General features: G+C 43.5%; 2 pseudogenes; both read right to left on the bottom strand.

The window, feature by feature from the left end:
• Positions 1-12,361: 12,361 nt before the first annotated feature.
• On the bottom strand, positions 12,362-12,671 carry LOC149276651 (Nuclear RNase P; annotated as a pseudogene).
• Positions 12,672-18,606: 5,935 nt separating this feature from the next.
• Positions 18,607-18,906, bottom strand: LOC149276652 (Nuclear RNase P; annotated as a pseudogene).
• Positions 18,907-20,596: the final 1,690 nt, after the last annotated feature.

The raw sequence follows: 20,596 nt of genomic DNA on the forward strand, positions 1-20,596 counted from the left end.
CATTACAAATGCCAGCCCTAACCCGGCAAGTACCGGGCCCGTCGCCTTGTAGGTGATACAGCTGTCGGACTGGCATGTCGCGAACCCATAGACAGAAAGTAGAGATCCGCCGCATAACAGCGCCCAGCCAAACACAAACAGCGTGAATGTTATTCTGCTGCTTGTGCGAGGGCCAGGAGTGCCGAAGCAAGTGCTCTCCATGATGGCTGAAACGTGTACCTGTCGGGTGTCAGTCAAAGATGTTCAGGTGCAGAGACTCGCGCCTATGTGCCGGCTATTGCGTGCACACGAATGAAGGCCTTTTAATCTCTGCCTATTTTGTCTTTTTAAAGTCAATAGAAATCGCGATTTCGCTGCCTGTCGTGGACAGGTAACTGTTATGCTCAGTACTGCTACTGCTCACAATCTGAAACAACCAGAGTGTCTGGATGCGCTTTTACAGAACATCACAGCATTGTGATGTCACAGCACTATGACATCACAGTCAGGGCAGGCTGTACCACACTGCAAAGGCCATAGGGGTGTTCTGTCCTGCTTCCAAATATCCTCAGGGCCAATACAGCTGCCGCTTTCACAAATGACAGTGTTCTATTCCACCCCCCACCCCCCTAACACGAAGTGGTTTGTTCCAAAGAGACTTTCTGCAGTGTTAAGAAGTAAGGGCTTCATAGAAATACTTGTAACTTGTTAATAGATACAATGTTGAGGATACTTGGACAGAAGAACAAACCCTGTTGTAATAAAAGACAATTAACCCTTTAAACACCAGACTGGGGTGTTTTTTTTTTGTTACCCTTCGTGACCGAGGATGTTTTGACACTTTGGTGGCGCTCGTGTTTAGCTGTAATTCTCTCCCATTTAGTGAACCCACACAAGTTTCTTGTTTTTTTTTCTTTTCAGGACAAGATCTTGTCATTTAATTTTCTAAAAAAAATTAAATATGATGAAAAATTGAAAGAAGCACTTTTTTTCCCCCACGCATCAATGTCATATGTTACAGACTGTGCCCCGGAGTATGTGGGCTGTATCCACTAAATACATTTCTTTTTCCTCTCTCTTATAGGATTTATACTCTTAATAATATACACATGTATTCTATATATTTAAATTTGATCAAATTTTTATGCATATGTATTATGGAGGGGAATGAACTAAAACTTTTTATGTGCACATATATATGTATTCATCATATTTAATATTTATTATATTGATTATTTATTGTGTTTATATATTTTTATATTTATTTATTGTATATTATAGATATTTTTTTATTCATATTTATATATATATACTTATTTAATTCTATTTTTATTCATCTTTTTATTTTTTACAAATGTATAAATTATGGAATCATGGTCTAAAAAAGTTACAAAGGTTATAAATCTATATGAAATGCACTTTATAATTGTCAAGATTATATAAATCTAAAAAAGAATATATAAGTACAAAATATGATGACAAACGAATTCTATACTATATACCTTGCACTAACATACAACACACCCTTAATTGATTGATTAATTCATCCTATCTTGTATCGGATCGTTATGTGTACTATTGCTACTTAATCTAATTTAATTTGATACAATGTAACGGGAGACAATTAACACGACGCACACAGAACCAAGTACTTAAGGAGGGAGGAGAGAACAAACCACTGAAGAAGCCTGATTGGGCGAAACGCGTTTGCGTGTTGAATCGTTATCGCGTTACACCTGCAAGCCGCCCGTTTCGGAAGAAAACGGAGAGACTCAGATACGCGAGAGACTGTTTTTAAATGTAAGCATGCTGCATCTTTTTTAAATATTAAAAACGCATTTATATCTCACCTCCCTGCCTCTCTATTCCATGCTGCTTGATCCGTGTTTTTGTCGTGTGGACGGCTAAACGTTCAAAGAAGGGACCCAGAGAGAATCTTCCAAAATAACTTGTTAAACGAAAACGGAGCCGCAACTCTTTTGCCATACACTTGAAAAAGTCAGAGCAAACTCATTGCTCATTTCCATGTGAGTGAAACATCACATAGGTGATACGCCTGATTTACATGTATTTGTGGAACGCACTATGATCTTTTGTTTCTCTTTTGTTTCAACATATTGACACATTATTTTGATACAACGGATGGAGTTTGAAATGCCAATATAAGTATTATTATTTTATATTTTTACTGCACATTTTTTTGGTGTATTAATTAATTAATAGTCACCTATAAAAATAATAACACACATTGTACTGCGCTGCGGAGTATGACGGTGATATATAAATAATAATATCACACATTGTACATCACTGCAGAGTATGACGGCGATATATAAATAATAATAACACATTGTACAGCGCTGCGAAGTATGACGGCGATATATAAATAAATAATACATTGTACAGCGCTGCGGAGTATGACGGCGATATATAAATAATAACAACACACATTGTACAGCGCTACGGAGTATGACGGCGACATATAAATAATAATAATAATAACACACATTGTACAGCACTGCGGAGTATGACGGCGATATATAAATAATAATAACACACATTGTACAGCGCTGCGGAGTATGACGGCGATATATAAATAATAATAATAATAACACATTGTACAGCGCTGCGGAATATGACGGCGATATATAAATAATAGTAACGCATTGTACGGCGCTGCACAATATGACGGCGATATATAAATAATAATAACACACATTGTACAGCACTGCGGAGTATGACAGCGATATATAAATAATAATAACACACATTGTACAGCGCTGCGGAGTATGATGGCGTTATATAAATAATAATAACACACATTGTACAGCGCTGCGGAGTATGACGGCGATATATAAATAATAATAACACAGATTGTACAGCACTGCGGAGTATGACGGCGATATATAATTAATAACACACATTGTACAGCGCTGCGGAGTATGATAGTGATATATAAATAATAATAACACATTGTACAGCGCTGCGGGGTATGACGGCGATATATAAATAATAACACACATTGTAATATAAAAATTAGATTTACTTTTTTATATTTTTTTTCTACTAACATCGTCATTTAGTCTCGTGACTGTAGTATGGATGAGAGTGATGAGAGTTGAAGAGTAAAAGTGGCTACATTTAAATGTCGTTAATATTTGGATATTTATCTGTATGACATCATATAATGTATATCACACTCACTTCATCCAGGATGCTCGGCTCACCTGAGGGATAGACAGAGTTGACAGCAGTGATGTCATCACGGGCTGCCTCCTCCAGAGCAGCGATGTCACAAAGGCAGTGATGTCATAATGCACTGCTTTATAACGGCGAGCAGCCAGGCAGAGAGTCACTTGCAGACACTACTTGGTGCATGCGACTGCTACCTTCTGGTTATCCAGTTTGTAGAGCGATTGCTATTTATTGCCACTAATAATGGAGTTTCCGTGCTCAGGGCTCTGTGGCGCTCATCAGGAGGAGGACCTGCGCTCTCTATGTGTGATTGTGTCCTCCCTGTTCATCCAACACCCTGACAACATCACCGCAGAGCTACTGGCACACCTGCTGTCATGTAAGCAGTTTACACGCGGGTTATGGGCGTCCTTCGCAAAGAACTCTGCAACAGCTGAAAGAGTTCTGCGGATGCTCCTTGAGCGCATGAAGAAGGAGGAAGAGGAGGAACGTCGTGACGTCTCCACCGTGCTTCGCAGCCAGCGGGATATCAGGTCTGTGGAAGCCGTATCAGCAGTTCATGGAATAGTAAATGCTGTGGAAGACGGATCCGTCATCAACAACCTGTTCCCAAAGCTTCTGTGTGCGCTGATTACCGAGATTATCCGCACCAGAGCGAGAGACACAACCGGCCGCCAAGCATTTCATCCACGTGGATTGGCAGTGGAGACGCTGAAGGACGTACTGGTGAGACAGAAGATCTGTGACGACGCTGACATCATGGAGGGGTTGGAGCTACTGTGCGAGTTTGAGGAGACTCACCCCGAAGGAATGTTTTCTCTCGCAAGATTCTTAGTGACGTGTGGAAGCGAATCTATCGGAGAAGTTGTTAGTGGACTGCTGCCGGTGCTGGAGACATCTCGCCCGGCACATCTCATCACCGTGACCGCCTTCTTTGTAGAGCTCCTCTATCACCCAGGAGTTATGGACAAAAAAATAGCCAAATCCGTCCTTAAATCGATGATCAGGATCTCCGCCAGCTGCGATTCCGCCATCCGCTGCCTCTCCATCCAGGCTCTAGGAAACGCAGCAAATGGAGCCAACAAACTGATCAAGAAGTACAAGGACTCCATCCTGGGAACGCTACTGGCTGCTTTAAGAGAGGAGCAACCAGAGCCCAAAGTCATCGAGGAATCACTGAAGGCTGCCGCTAAGATCGTGAGACTTCTGACGAGGAAGGAGATCGGGAAGCAGTTTGTGGAAATGGCGCTGTACAGCCAAAAGCTCCTCAATAACACCAATGGAGGGGTGCAGATGAATGCGATCCTGCTGCTCGGGGAGCTGGGCCAAAAATGTAAAAAGGTCGGCACAGGGTCAGCCGCCAATCATTTCCGGAGCTGCCTACCATCTCTGCTCGTGAAGCTTCACCATAAAGACATTGAAATCGCCTCGTCGGCCCGGTTCGCTCTCTATCACTGTTTGCCCGTCGTGGGCTGCAGGGACATGCAGAGCCTCGTACACGGGCAGAGCATGGAGCTGAAGACCATCCTCAAATCCATGGCGGAGCGGCACGCGGAGGTAGCCAGGGACCTGGTGGCCCAATCCGTTAAGCTGCTGCTTCACCTGGAGACGCTCAGCGAGATCATCACGCTGATAGGTGACCTCCTGGAGTTCATGGACCTTCGGGACCTCTATAAACTGAATAAGGACGTGAACCTGGAGCAGCTCTGGAGGGACATGACGGGGCTGTCACAGTACCCCATTCCCTTGGTCAAGGACGCAGCATGTCGCACCCAAAACCTGCTGCTGTATAAATGGCCGGGGATCAGGCTCTCCCCTCTCGTTTTATCTATGAAGGCGGCTTTGAGACCCACAGACTTAAAAAAGACAGAAAAATGGAGCAAGAAGCCGCTGGAGACGATAAAAGAGGAAGAGGAGGAAAAGGGGGGAGAGGAGGAAGAGGAGTGGTGTGACTGCGTGGAGGAGATGTAGAGCGGCATCACACTCACAGCAATGTATAAACACCATCAGGGATATAATTGACCCAAGCAGAGATCTGACTGTCATTCTGGAGTAAAGAAGGCATTTTTTTTCCTAGTTTGTGCAAAATTGGAAAGAGTCACAACTGGGTTTTTTTTGCCTTCTTTTGGATTAACAGCAAGAACAATAAATTTGTTAAACCTGGAAACTTTTCTTTTTTATTTCTTTATTTTTAGTTAAAGAATCTCAAACAGTCGCTAAAATCAGTTTCCATCTAAATTAGTGGTAATAGCATTTTTGCCAGAAAAAGAATAAAACAATAATAGTGCAATATGTACTGAGAATTGGGGTTTATAAATGTGAATATTCCACTCACAAACGAAGATGAAATTCAGACTCTTCAAATACCAGTAGCAGAACGTTCTTTGAATTGTTCTAGCGATCTAAAAATAAATGAAACCACAAGAGTGCAAAATCCGCTGTTATACGCAAGGTAAAAATCAGGATCCACTTAAAAGAATGTGGTGGTATAACCCAAGTGTTATGCTAATAGGCTCAGGATAAATAAATACAGCAAAGAAGCCACTTGGTGGTCCTATAATCCTCGACGCGTTTCGCCGGTGCTGTGCCGGCTTCCTCAGGAGAATCGGTCCGTATCAAATAAAATCAATCGCCAGAAAACCGCGTGTTGTGGAGTCCTGTACGTCCGTTTTAAATATCCGCTGTGCGTCCTTCTATAGTGTATAAGTTGATCATCCGCATAAATATTAAATAATTAATACTAAAATACATGAATCTTTAAATAAGATCTTTCTTAAATGTAATATATTATAAATTATTTAAAAAAATGATCATTATATAATTCAAATTTCCCCTAAAATTATAACTTTATAAGAATATCTAAGGAAAAGTATACACAAAAATATAATAATTCCGTTATATTTAAAATTTGGTTTTAGTGTTCAATAAATTAAATATTTTATATATGTTTTATAATTTTTATACAAATAAAGTAATATATGAATAATTTATTGTAAGATCTTCTCTAAAAGCATTTCACTTAATAATGTATTTTATAAATGAATCATTCATATATCTAAGTCAGTATTCAGACCCCCCCTTTTTTGTATGTTTGGAATGGAAATATCAACTCGGTCTCCCTTCTTGAAAGTTCATATTTAATTTTTCCTCCTCTCCAGTGTGGCGAAACGAGATCTCTGCCAATAATTAGAAAATCTGAGAGGGAGAACTTGTTACAATTGTTACAAATTTTGGAATGTTATGCTTTAACCTTTTGTTGCGAATATTTCCAAGATGTTCCAAACCTCTGACTTTTAACTCTCTTGATGTGCGGCCGATGTATACCACATATACGCTGTAAAAGATAAATTACTCCACACGCCCTAATGCGCTGAACTTCTGTTCATGGAATGACAATGGTTTAAATACCCCGGTGAAGCGCAAATTGGTAGCCACTCATTTACAGAGGTTACGAGCCCACGTGGCTTTCCTGCAGGAAACTCACTGGAAAGATGTTGAGGGCCGCACTCTTAAGGCTACTTGGATTGGTCAATGTATCTCGGCTTCTTATAAGTCAAAATCTAGGGGGGTAGCTATCTTGTGGCACAAATCACTGGATTTTACCAGGCATTCCACGGTGATTGATCCACAAGGGAGGTAAATCTTATTGGATGTTACGATAGAACGCAAACGCTTGCTTTTGGTTAATGTCTATGCTCCAAATGCCCCCAACGAATCTTTTTACTGTAAACTATTTGATTTGTTAACTACTGTAGATTTTTCTGATGTTATTGTGGGGGGCGATTTTAACCCTGTGCTGGACTCTAGACTGGACAGGCAGGGTTCTAACAGAGTCTTACTGTAAGGCACGTACCGCCCGGCGTACGGTACGTGCCATTCAAGGTCCGGGACTTACCTCCCGTGGCAGACCGCGTCTGCTCGTGACAGGCTCCCGGTCCCTGTCGCCGGCTCGGGCAATCTGTTCTTCACTCCCCGCGTCCACGCGGGGAGCTGGGGGACACGCCGGCGACGCGGCTCTGGTCCCCACGGAGGGGGCGGCGCTCCAGCACGCCGCCCTAAGTTCCTCTCCCCCTGCTCACAGTATGCAGGGGGGAGGGGGAGGAGTGGGGAGAGAGGCTTCCCCTGGAGGGGCGGCACCTCTGGTGCCGTCTCACAGGAGAGAGATGGTTGGGGGCGGAACCGAGGGCGGAGATCCAGGCGTGACGTCAGACGCCACGTCTGGGATCTCAATAAAACCCTCAAGCTCCCTTATGTCGGCGCTCAGATATTCTGAGACGCTCTGTGCCCTACACAGCGTCTCCTGTACTGTGCTCCTTCACCTATTTGTTTCCTGATTTGATCTGTTACCTGACCCTTGCCTGTGACCTGTTTATGCTACCCTGCCGCCTGGACCTGACCCTTGCCTGTGACCTGTTTTCGCTACTTTGCTGCCTGGACCTGACCCTTGCCTGTGACCTGTTTACGCTACTTCGCCGCCTGGACCTGACCCTTGCCTGTGACCTGTTTTCGCTACTTTGCTGCCTGGACCTGACCCTGGCCTGTTACCTGTTTATGCTATTTTGAGTTCTGCCTCTACCTGAGTTTTCTACTGTGTCCTCTGGACTATTCTGGTTACCTCCAGTAGTCCTGCATTCTGGGCTCCTTCTACCCTGCTAAAACAGACACTTGCTGGTGTCTGATACTTACAGACGGCCGACCTCACAGGGGTCCGCTTATTGACGCATCATTTATGCCTTGTGGATCCTTGGCGGGTATCGCACCCCACAACTAGGGATTACACTCATGCTTCTAGAGCACACTGCTCCCTGTCACGAATAGATTTTTTTTTGGTGTCCCTCTCTCTTATCCCTCATGTTACCCCTCCATACACAACATTGTTATTTCCGATCACGCCCCTATCACTTTGCGGTTAGGTTTGGGTTCTGTCACGCCGTATACACGTCACTGGCGATTTCCTCACTACCTTATTAACGATGAACAACTGTGAACACGCAGACGACCCGACTTTGTTTTGGGAAACTGCGAAGGTGGTGTTGAGAGGCCATATTATCTCCTGCGCTTCTAATCGCAAGAAGGACTGGAATGATAAATTTACTAGACTTAATCAGGATACGAGTGCAGCGTATTTGGATTATATCCGTGACCCCACTGACGTCACGAAAGCTCGTTATCGCACCACTAAGGATCTTTTGGATACCTTTTTACAGGCTCGAGCTCAGTCCCAGATGGACTATACTTGTGCACAATTTTTTAAATAGGGAAACAAATCGGGTAGCCTGTTAGCAACTATGGCTAAGCCAAAGGTTCCCAGACATAACATCACACACATTAAAACCCCACTCAATAGACTTGAGACGTCGCCTACGATTATTAATAAACTTTTCCAAGATTATTTCTCCACTCTTTATAAAGCCGCTCCGGACGATTTCGATATTGGGATTGGCCTGCCTCGGCGGGCGTCTTTGCCCAAGCTTACCCCAGCCCACAGAGACATCTTGGACGCTCCTATTTTGGAGGCGGAGGTCCTGTCCATCATATCGTCCCTAAACAACAAAAGGGCTCCAGGTCCCGATGGCTACCCAGCCAAATTCTATAAAATCCTTCAGCCGCACATTAAGGGGACACTGACATCGTTGTTTAATTCCATTATTCAGGATAAGCCTAACATTGCTAATTTAACTGCTGCCCGCACTATCTTACTACCTAAGCCGGGTAGAGATGCCACATTAATAACTTCCTACAGACCAATCACTTTAATCAACCAAGACATGAAGATCTTGGAGAAAATCTATGCTGATCGCCTGCAAACCATCTTGCCTTTCATTATCTGCCCTCAGCACCTGGGATTTTTAAGGGGGAGGCACTCGGTACAGGGTATCTGTGCGGCAATTGCAGCTACTCTAGCTTCTCCCTCACTTCACCCCAATTTCTATCCTACCATTTTGAGTTTAGACGCTGAAAAGGCATTTGACCAAGTCTCCTGGTCTCATTTGTTTCGGGTTCTAAAATTCCAACATTTTGGAAAAACTTTTTTGACATTAATTCGGCAGTTATATTGTAATCCCTCCACGGTCATTACGACTAATGGGTTGGATTCTCCCCGGATTATCATGGAACGGGGTGTACGTCAGGGATGTCCCCTTTCACCGCTGCTTTTTAGTTTAGCTTTGGATCCTTTGCTACGGTTGTTTCTCTTATCTCGCGATATCCCGGGTATTGCTGTGGGTCCCCATCAGTTGAAAGCTTATGCATTCGCGGATGGTGTCCTTCTCTATATTACTCACCCGCGTCTTACCATACCGCTTATTTTTGACCAGTTGGATACGTACGGGAAGGTTACAGGGTTTGTCGTTAATAAGGTTAAGTCCCGGGCTTTGTGTCTGCGCCCAGGGGCGTAACTAGACGCCTCAGGGCCCGGGTGCGAGAATCTGTTAGCAGATTGCTGTTAGCTGTTAGCAATCACACTCCTATCATACCAAGTCAGCCAGTACATGCTGGTACAGGGTGCTGGCAGCATCACTACACGAGGGGGGCAGCTGGCCAGGTTTCAGCATGTACTGGCTGACTTGGCATGATAGCTAACAGCAATCACAGTCCCATCATGCCTAGGTTCCAGCACTTACACATCCATGCTATCACACACACACTCATTTATTCATATAATCATTCATTCACAGATTCCCTCAACCACACACACTCATTCAAACACCCTCCCCACCCCCTTACCTGCACTGCAGCTCCTCGATGCCGCTCAGAGACTTCAGCAGGGGGCGCGGCCTCCCTCTGCCTTCTCTGCTCAAGCACAGAGGAAGTAGGATGTCACGTGAACTCCGCTTCCTCTGTGCAGTCCAGAAGACCCTCCCACAAGTAAGTAGCAGGGCTTGAGGTGCGGCTCGCGCAAGATCGGTTGCCCTGGCTGTCGATCTTACGCGGGCCGCACCTCGAGGTCTCGCGGGCCGCATTTGGCCCGCGGGCCGCATGTTGGACGCCCCTGCCTTATTTAAAAAAAAAAAAAAAAAAGGAAAAAAGATTTCGGCCGGCCCCTTGGCTTGGGCCCCCCTGCCGCCGGGGCCCGGTCGCAGTCGCGACCCCTGCGACCCCGGTAGTTCCGCCACTGTCTGCGCCCCTTGAGATGCCCCCCCGGGCATGCCTAATCTGGGAATACAGTGGGGATCAAAGTCGCTCTTATATCTGGGGGTGAAGATACCCGATTCACCTCTATAACTTTAATTATAAACCTATGGTTCGGAAGATCGCAAGGGAATTGCAGGGTTGGAAATAATTGCCGCTCTCTTTTTCTGGGAGTATAGCCCTTCTTAAGATGGTGACATTCCCCAAATTGCTATATCTCTTTCAGTCTTTGCTTCTTTTTCTTAAACGAGTGGATGAGACACTTCTAAATACTTTATTTCGACGTTTTATTTGGAATAACAAAAAGCCCAAAATCGCGACCTTTGGTTTGCAACGTGAACAATCAAAATTAGGTCTTAACCTCCCTCTCATTTGGGATTATAATGTTGCGGCCTTATATCGATATGCGGTGGACTGGATCTCTTGCTCCACCACTTACACAGATTTTAAGTTGGATCAGTGTTTTAGCCCCTCTGTTGCTCTCCAGGCCCTTCTCCATACACCCTCCACTCAACTTCCACCACATGTTAGAGACAATCCTTTGCTTTACTCCACTATCCTGGAAGTTGGTCAGACTACGCTTGGGTCTCCAATGGCGATACTCTTTATTCCAGTGTTTTCTTCAAAACCCGATTTTTCAGAATGGACAGGCATCCAGCGTTTTTCGAGTCTGGGCGACACAGGGGATTCGCACTATTGCCCCCTTTTTGCACCATTCCTCCAGGACGCTTCTGCCCTTGATATCTTGCGTCTATTACCATACCTTGGTTCGCACACTTGAGTTTAGTCAGGTCGCAGTTGGGCCCTCTCACACTGCCGGACTGGACCAGTCCCCTTGATGGACAGATTAGGCAACCTTCTTCTACTCCGACGTCTACGAAGTTTATCTATAAACTGATACACACCATACCTCACCATGACTATTTACCGAAAGGTTTACTAGTGTGGTCCACACGTTTTCCTGATGTCACGGGTGACGATCTACTCCAAAGCACACTGACCACCTGTAAACTATTACCAGCTAGCTCCTACCTAGACATGCAACTTAAGATAGCGCATCAGGCCTACTTATCCCCCCATAGACAATTTTTAATCGGCATAATACCAGTGGACGCTTGCCCAAAATGTGGTTTTGCAGGTGCTGACCTGTTTCATAATTTTTGGGTTTGCCCTCTAATTCGTGTCTTCTGGACTACTATTCAAACCTTTTTGAGGCAGTTATCAACTGATGCTTATTGTATTGACCCGGCTGCGGCCATTCATGGCCTCGTTAGGATGGGGGGGTCCAGAGATGTGACATTAATTAGAATAATTTTGGCAGTGGCTAGGAAATCTATTTTGCACCATTGGATACAGGCGTCCCCACCATCTCTGTCCCTAGTTCATACTAAATTGTTGTATTTGCTTCGAATGGACTGGTTGGATGCTTCCCTTAATAAAGACAAAGGTACTAAACATTTTTTTACGAAATGGGAAACATTTATTAAAACGTTGGATGAACCCCTTAAGACACAAATTATACATACTTTTGAGGATAACTCATGGTTCAATGCCCGCTTACTTCGAGGCGCTTCCCCTTGCGCCTGAGTTGTTACTATGTTTGACTGGACAACTGACGAACAACATGTATATACATATATATATATATATGCTTTTTTTTTTTTTCTTTTCTTTTTTTTTTTTCCTTTGCCATGGGTTTAAATGGTTGTTGGGGGGTTGGTTGGGTTTTGTGGGGGGACTTGTTTTCGTTTTTGTTTTTCTTTTTATGTTATTGTGTCACTTGTCTCCCTTATCTGGGATTGTGTACTGTTCCTTAATGTCTCTGTGACAGTAGCTGTGATGTTCTGTTACAATGTTTTTGTTCAAAAATTAATAAAAAGAGTTTAAAAAAAAACAAAAAAACCCCCCAAGATATTAATAATTTCTATATAAAAATCAAAGGTTCTAAGAAATAGTTTACATTCATTTAGTGTTAAATTCTAAATTTGACTATAGGTTTTAATACAAGTTAAACAGTTTTTGGTTTCAATGAATAGGAATGACTCATAAAAGTATTGGAGAAAGAGTAGTCTGAATTGGGTTGGGAAACTCTTACCTGCTTCCTCTTAATCATTGGACTTGAAATTGCTAGCCATGAGCCACTTTCAAATCTGCAGCCCAAGCATCCATAGTCAACTTCACCAGATTTGGTAACTATGTCTTGTGCATTCCAAGAGCAGCCAGATGGTTGATGGGAACTCACTTGCTTGGATCAAGCAATGCCCTGTGAGGGTAGCTAAGGGCTCTTGTCTCAGACCTTCCCCAAGGTCAATTTCAATGCGTAACCAATGCACTCAGCTAGGAACCTCAGCACTAAGCTTTTCTCCATGTTTGTTGTAGACGTTCTACCATCTATATAAACCCCAGTAATGTTCTTGAATTCTAACATAGGGTGACACAACTGCTCCCCTACCAAAGGCATCCAAAAGTGTATTTTACGTACCTTGGTTAAGCTGCCAATAAACATTCAAATGCACTCGAGGACATTAATTCTGTCGAACTTGCAAACTCTTTTTTTCTATTTATTTGGGTTGTTTTTTTTGTATTAAATTGTTAGACGAAAGGATCATGGGAATATATTTTATTTGAATAAATGCAAATGAGCACACTAGCATATATGGCTAATGCTGCAGAATGCTGCCCTCTGTTGGTTAGATACATTAAGTAGCATAATAACTTTGGATTTCAAGCATTTGGAACAATGCTACTCAATGTATAACCAATAGAGGGCAGCATTCTGTGCGAACATATATTAGCCATATATGTCAGTGTTCTCATTTGCATTTATTCAAATAAAATATATTCCCATGATCCTTTCGTCTAACAGTTTAATACAAAAAAACCCCCAAATAAATAGAAAAAAAGAGTTTGCAAGTTCGACAGAATTAATGTCCGCGAGTGCGGACATTTAACTGTTGCAGCGGGGAGACCAGCGGATCATGGGAATATATTTTATTTAAATAATTAATAAATGAAAATGAACACACTACCACCTATGGCTAATATATCTTCGGACAGAATGCTGCCCTCTGTTGGTTTTACATTGAGTAGCATAATATTCTGCCCGAGACTATATTAGCTATATATGGTAGTGTGCTCATTGGTCGTCAGCAGGAGGCCCCCTGCTGGTGACCAATAGAGTTGCTCATACGCACATTTAAACTACTGGCGCCAGAGATGCTGCAGTACGCGTTAACCCTGTATTAACCCCTTAACCGGAAAAAAAGAAGAAAAAACAAACACGAAGAATGTCCACGAATATTCGCCCGAAGAGAAGGCAGGAACGGGTGAATATTCGCGGAATACAAAGATTTTTTTTTTTGACGAAGACAAAGAGCCCCCTGGTGCCCACGTCTAGTTTAGATTAATTTAGTGTTAAATTCTAAATTCGACTATAGTTTTAATACAAGTTAAACAGTTTTTGGTTTCAATGAATAGGAACGACTTATGAAAGTATTGGAGAAAGAGTAGTCTGAATTGGGTAGGGAAACTCTTACCTGCTTCCTCTTAGTCATTGGACTTGAAATTGCTAGCCAAATGAAAGGGTGGTGAGTCCCGTCGGAGTAACTCTTTAAGAGGACAGAAACGGTCAGGGAGGAGAATGTGGTAAAGCCTAAGAGTTGTCTGATGTAGCGGTGTCAGAGTCGCTATGAGTTCATTACTGAGATGTCTGTTAAGATCCTGATTGTGAGTCAGTGAAAAATGTGGACCAGGTATGGAGGTAAGCCCTGTGTTCACAGCGATACGCTTGAGAACCTTTAGCGTTGCCGAAATGGTGGGATGCGTATGTAAAGTAAGCCCCTTAAATTTCTCTGGCAGCCAAGGAGCGGCAGAAATGTGGTTAAGAAAAAAGGAGTACTCCATGGATATCCAAAGTTTGGGTGCCTCCACTGACCACTCCAGCACTCTCCGCAAATGGGCCGCCATCCAATACCACTCAATGTTCGGAAAGCCTAGGTCTGGTTAAATGGGCAAACGATAATCAAGGTTTACTACCACCCCACACATAATTCATGAAGACTCTATGACACGCCCTTTAGAAGGACCGGGCAGGAAAATCGGTAAACATTGGAAGAGGTATAAAAGATCATCAATCACTGAGGATAGCAATGTCGTATAGTTAAGTTGTCGAATTAGGGAAAGATCAGCAGGGATCCATAGGCCGAGATAGTGAAAGGCAGAATCTTGCCATTTAAAGGGAAAAGTTCGAATCATGTCGGTCTTTAGGTCAGTCGATAGGCAAATTAATTTGGTAGTTGGAAAGGGTTTTTAAATGGTTTAATTCCATAATAACCTGCAGGAGCGAAGTGAGTGGCTGGGTGAGCAAGCATAGCATGTCGTCAGCGTAGATTGCGATTTTGTGTGTGGAGCCTGCAATTGTAATGCCTGTGATAGAGACATTGTCTCTCAGTGCTTGGGCTAACAGTTCCATAATTAAGAAGAACAGTAATGGGGATAATGGGCAACCTTGGCGGGTACCATTGCTTACAGATAGTTTGTCTGAAAGGATGCCATTGATTTTTATCTGAGCTGAGGGGTCAGTATATAACGCTTTGACCTGGTTCATAAAATTCTCCCCGATGCCGAGAGTCTGTAAAACCCGAAATAGAAAGGGCCACGCCACCCTATCAAACGCCTTTTCGGCATCCATAAACTGATTAGCATGTGTAATGATCTTTAGTATCCGGATGGAATTGTCTCTGGCCTCCCTCCCTGGAACGAAACCGACCTGATCCTTATGTATTAATGATGGTATATAAAGCTGCAAACAAAGTGCCATCACTTTGGCCAAAAGCTTCAAGTCTGTATTTATTAGAGATATTGGGCGGTAGTTAGCGCATGATTCCACATCTCTGTTAGGTTTAGGTATCACCGAAATGTGAGCTAGATGTGTGTCGCCCCGTTGGCTAAAGAGTTAAATGAAGTCACTAGATGAGGGCCCAAGACTGCGAAGAATTTACTATAGTAGACGTCAGGTCCCGGACTCTTGCCCTTAGGAGTTAATTTTAAAGCTTCTAAAATTTCATCACCCGTTATCGGGGCGTTCAAGGCGAGTTTGGCTTCAGGACCTAGTCGGCGTGGGAGGTATTTGGCCAAATATGCATCAAATTGGTCCAAGAATTTGGGGTCAGTGTCACCTTGTGGGGTTAAATTATAAAGTGCTGAATAGTAAGAGTGGAAACATCGGGAAATGGCATGGGATTCGTAGTGGGAAGAGCCATCCGAGGTCTTAATTTTAGGTATGTATGAAGAGGCTCTTTGGGTGCGAAGAGCTCTCGCTAGTAATTTGCCTGGTTTGTCACCCAGTTCGTGAAACATCTTTTTGGCCAGTAAGAAGTGTCGTTTAGTGGTGTTATCAAAGAGGGAGGCCAGCTGATCCCTGAGGGTGTGTAGTTGGGGCAGGATTTCCGGTGCCAGGGTCAGTTTGTGTGATCGTTCGAGTTGATCGCCAGCACATTGGCGAGTTTCAGTTTTTTGAGAGTGGAACCTATTCATATGAAGTAGCCTTGTATTACCGGTTTATGTGCTTCCCATACAACTGGGAAGGCTAAGTCACCAGTTACATTATTTGCAAAATAGTTACTTAATTGTGTCCACAAGTCCTCCACATGGGAAGGATTGCCAAGGATATTCTCATTCAGTCTCCAGCACCACGGCTTGTTCGTGAGGTGTGTAAGTTTGAGCGTAAAGTGTATCAGTGCATGATCGCTGATAGACTGAATCCCTATATCTGAGTCATGTAAATGTAGTAATTGATGGTGGGAGAGAAATAAGCTGTCAATTCTCGTGTAACTAATATGGACAGGTGAGTAACAAGTGTAGTCTTTGGTGGAGGGGTGTTGCGATCTCCAGGTATCCACCAATTGATAGAGGAGTCTCCAGGTATCCACCAATTGATGGAGGAGTCGCTTGACTTTTTTAATGCTGGAAAATGGGATATGCGATCTCTGGGATGAAGAGTCCCGAAGTGGATCTAAGATCATATTAAGATCCCCCCAAAGATATTAATGCCCTCCTGAAAACCACCAAATTTGCTGATCATATGGCATAGAAAAGAGGCTTGGGATCGATTGGGTGAGTAGACATTGCCCAGGGACACCTTCAGGGCACCTATATAACATTTTATGAAAATGGCCCTACCGTCAGGGTCCCTCCAGATATCCAACAGTCTAAATGGGATGGATTTGTGTACGACTATCGCAACTCCTTTAGTCTTGGAATCCGGGGCGCTAGCATAGAATGCGTGCGCATAGTGTCTATTGGTAAGCTTAAATTCGTTGGTTGCTTTGAAGTGCGTTTCCTGTAGAAATGCAATGTGCGTTTTATGTGATTGTAATATACGTAGTAATTTAGACCGTTGTTGCGGTTTGTTTAAACCTCTGACATTTAAATAGGTGATCTTGATCCTGTCAAGTGTCATGGCAAGGACATCCAGAAAGACCCTTGAAAGTGTGCAGCACCCTCGGAGCGGAAATAAGAGGGTCTAACAAATAAAACTGTACAACCATAAACATAACAAAAGAACAAGAAAACGAGCATATACAATGACTCTAGATGCCGCGGCAGGGGTGTTCCCTAAAGAATCGTTAATATGGTGGAGGGGCAGACTAAAATATGGAACACGAGTAGTTGCCCAACCACGCCCTTAGAAGGGAAAAATATAACAGGGACTACCAAAGTGGTGCAGGAAAAAGTACGTCAAATAAAACAAAATAAAACAGTAAGATACCGAATTCCAGTTGTTCGTGACGGGATAAAGGTAGACCCATCTATTGGGAGACGTGTATGTCGTGTACCGTCCTCCATTTCGGGAAACACGATGTGGTCCCCTTCTCACGAGGCATCCTGATTCTTCTGCCGCTTCCTACGTTGGGGTCTCGGCGACCAGGTTTTCGATGGGTCTGTCAGATTCATGGGTGTAGAGAAGGTGGGTTCCCAGTCTGTGATTTTGCAGTGTGGCAGTTCTAGGGCTTCTGTAAAAGGTTGGCGGATCAGGTGTGTGGACGTGCCCCTCCGGACAATTAAAGCGAAAGGGAATCCCCACTGGTAGGGTATGTGGGCCTCACGCAGGGCCTGAGTAACAGGTCGTAGGAGGCTCTGTGCCTGCAACGTTAGCGGAGAGAGATCTTGGAAGATGGTGATGGGATTTGATTCCCAGGAGAGAGAAGCGGTGTCTCTGTAGAGTCGCATAATTTCTTCTTTGAGGGGGTAATTTTGCATGGAACAGATGACATCTCTGGGTGGGGAGGATCCGGTAGGTTTCTGCCTAAGGGCTCTGTGTGCTCTATCAAACAGAATGGCCGTATCCGGTGGACGTTAAGTATCGTTTGTAACGTGGGTATCAATTTGGTGTGGGGCATCGATTCCGGTATGCCCCGCACTCGTAAATTATTGCGGTGTCCTCTGTTGTTCAAGTCCTCCAACTTCCTCGCGAGTTGTATAAGTGTATCAGATTGAACTTTCAGTTGATTCGTGAGTAGGTCAACTGTGTTGCATATTTTAGGTTGTTCGTCTTCTAGCACGACCACACGGTCCCCAATATGGCGTATGTCATTTTATATTTCCGCCAAACTCACATGGATCCCCTGTGTAGCTCTGGCTATAATAGCAGTTATATCATCTTTTGTAGATAAAGAGTCAATCTTTTCCTGCCGTTGCTGATTTGGCGAGCGTGGAAAGGATGGCTGCAGATCTCGGGAGTCATCTGCGTCCACATCGCTGAGAGCGCTTGCTGGCGAGGAAGGAGCCCCATGAGGGGAATCGCGGGAGTCGTGAGCCGAAGATGCCACGAAGTAAGAGCGCACCGAGGTAAGTGTCAGTTTTTCTTTCGACCCCGACGGTTTTGGGGGTGTTGCTGGATCTATTTTATTTTTTGCCCATGATGGTGTGTAGCCGGTGAACTGAACCATAAAACGGGGCTAGCTGTGCCAGAGCTCTGGACTTAAGTGTCCATCTTGGTTGCGGGTTGGTCGCGCATACCTCAATGGAATGTTAAGGTTAGAAGGTTTGAATTTGCATAATTGCATATTTTAAAGAGGCTTAGTGTCTGTGAATATATTGGATTTAGACTACTGTTCAGAATTCTTTTTTCCCTTTTAAAAACAAAGTATTAAGAATGCAATATAAAAATCAAAGGTTTAGAAAAAATCAAAACTAAAAATTGTTTAGATTCATTTAGTGTTAAATTCTAAATTCAACTATAGGTTTTACAAATTAAACTGTTTTTGGTTTCAATGAATAGGAACGACTCATAAAAGTATTGGAGAAAGAGTAGTCTGAATTGGGTTGGGAAACTCTTACCTGCTTCCTCTTAATCATTGGACTTGAAATTGCTAGCCATGAGCCACTTTCAAATCTGCAGCCCAAGCATCCATAGTGAACTTCACCAGATTTGGTGACTATGTCTTGTGCATTCCAAGAGCAGCCAGATGGTTGATGAGAACTCACTTGCTTGGATCAAGCAATGCCCTGTGAGGGCAGCCAAGGGCTCTTGTCTCCAAGGCCAATTTCAATGAGTAACCAATGTACTCAGCTAGGAACCTCAGCACTAAGCATTTCTTCATGTTTGTTGTAGACATCCTACCAACATAGGGTGACACAACTGCTCCCCCTACCAAAGGCAACCAAAAGTGTATTTTACGTACCTTGATCAAGCTGCCAATAAACATTCAAATGCACTCGCGGACATTAATTCTGTCGAACTTGCAAACTCTCTTTTTCTATTTATTTTTTTTTTTTTAATTAAACTGTTAGATGAAAGGATCATGGGAAAATATTTTATTTGAATAAATGCAAATGAGCAAACTAGCATATATGGCTAATATATGTTCGGACAGAATGCTGCCCTCTGTTGGTTAGATACATTAAGTAGCATAATAACTTTGGATTTCAAGCATATGGAACAATGCTACTCAATGTATAACCAATAGAGGGCAGCATTCTGTCCGAACATATATTAGCCATATGTGGCAGTGTGCTCATTTGCATTTATTCAAATAAAATTTATTCCCATGATCCTTTCGTCTAACAGTTTAATACAAACCCCCCCCCCCCCAAATAAATAGAAAAAAAGAGTTTGCAAGTTCGACAGAATTAATGTTCGCGAGTGCGGGCATTTAACTGTTGCAGCGGGGAGACCAGCGGATGGGAATATATTTTATTTAAATAATTAATAAATGAAATTGAACACACTACCACATATGGCTAATACCGTATTTGCTCGATTATAAGACGACCCCCCCCAAAATCTGAATATTAATTAATGAAAAAAAGAAAAAGCCTGAATATAAGAAGACCCTATAGGAAAAAAGTTTTACCAGTAAATGTTAATTCATGTAAACTATGTGAACAATTGTTTTTTAATAAAAGCTATGATTGAGAAAAATATGTTGGTTTTGTTTTTATTTCCTTTTTTCAACCTGCCCCCCCAGTTATGCACATCTGCCCCCAGGCTTGCCACTCTGCCCCAGAAATGCCTTATACCCCTCTGGCATTTTGGGGGTTAAAAGGCATATTATGGGGCAGAGTGGCATATAGGGAGGTATAAGGCATTTCAGGAGGCAGAGTGGCGCATAGAGGGTTAAAAGGCATTTCTGGAGGCAGAGTGGCATTAAGGGCGTTAAAAGGAATTTCACGGAGCACTCTGCCTCCAGAAATGCCTTATGCCCCCACCCATTTAACACTCCATCCCCCTCCCTCCTCCAAACTTACCGGTGCTTCTGAGTCCCCGGTGCTTAGTCCGGGCAGCATGTAGAGCTCTACGCGCTTGAGCGGAGGTTGTCTACGTGAATCGCGTAGAACTCTACTCGCTGCCCGGACTAAGCACCGGGGACTCAGAAGCACCGGTAAGTTGGGGGTGCATAACACAGGAGGAAGATCCAGGTCCCCTGCATCGCTGCGGGGGATCTGGATCTTAGTCTCATAGTCAGACCTATTTGAGGTCTGATTATAAGACTACCTCGATTATAAGACGAGGGGTATTTTTCAGAGCATTAGCTCTAGAAAAAACCTTGTCTTATAATCGGGCAAATACAGTATATCTTCAGGACAGAATGCTGCCCTCTGTTGGTTTTACATTGAGTAGCATAATATTCTGCCCGAGACTATATTAGCTATATATGGTAGTGTGCTAATTGGTCTTCAGCAGGAGGCCCCCTGCTGGTGACCAATAGAGTTGCTCATACGCACATTTAAACTACTGGCGCCAGAGCTGCTGCAGAACGCGTTAACCCCGTATTAACCCCTTAACTGG

The sequence above is a fragment of the Sceloporus occidentalis genome, unplaced genomic scaffold (assembly GCF_023333645.1).
Source record: "Sceloporus occidentalis isolate IW3139 unplaced genomic scaffold, rSceOcc1.0.p SCAF_232, whole genome shotgun sequence".
Lineage (NCBI taxonomy): Eukaryota > Metazoa > Chordata > Lepidosauria > Squamata > Phrynosomatidae > Sceloporus > Sceloporus occidentalis.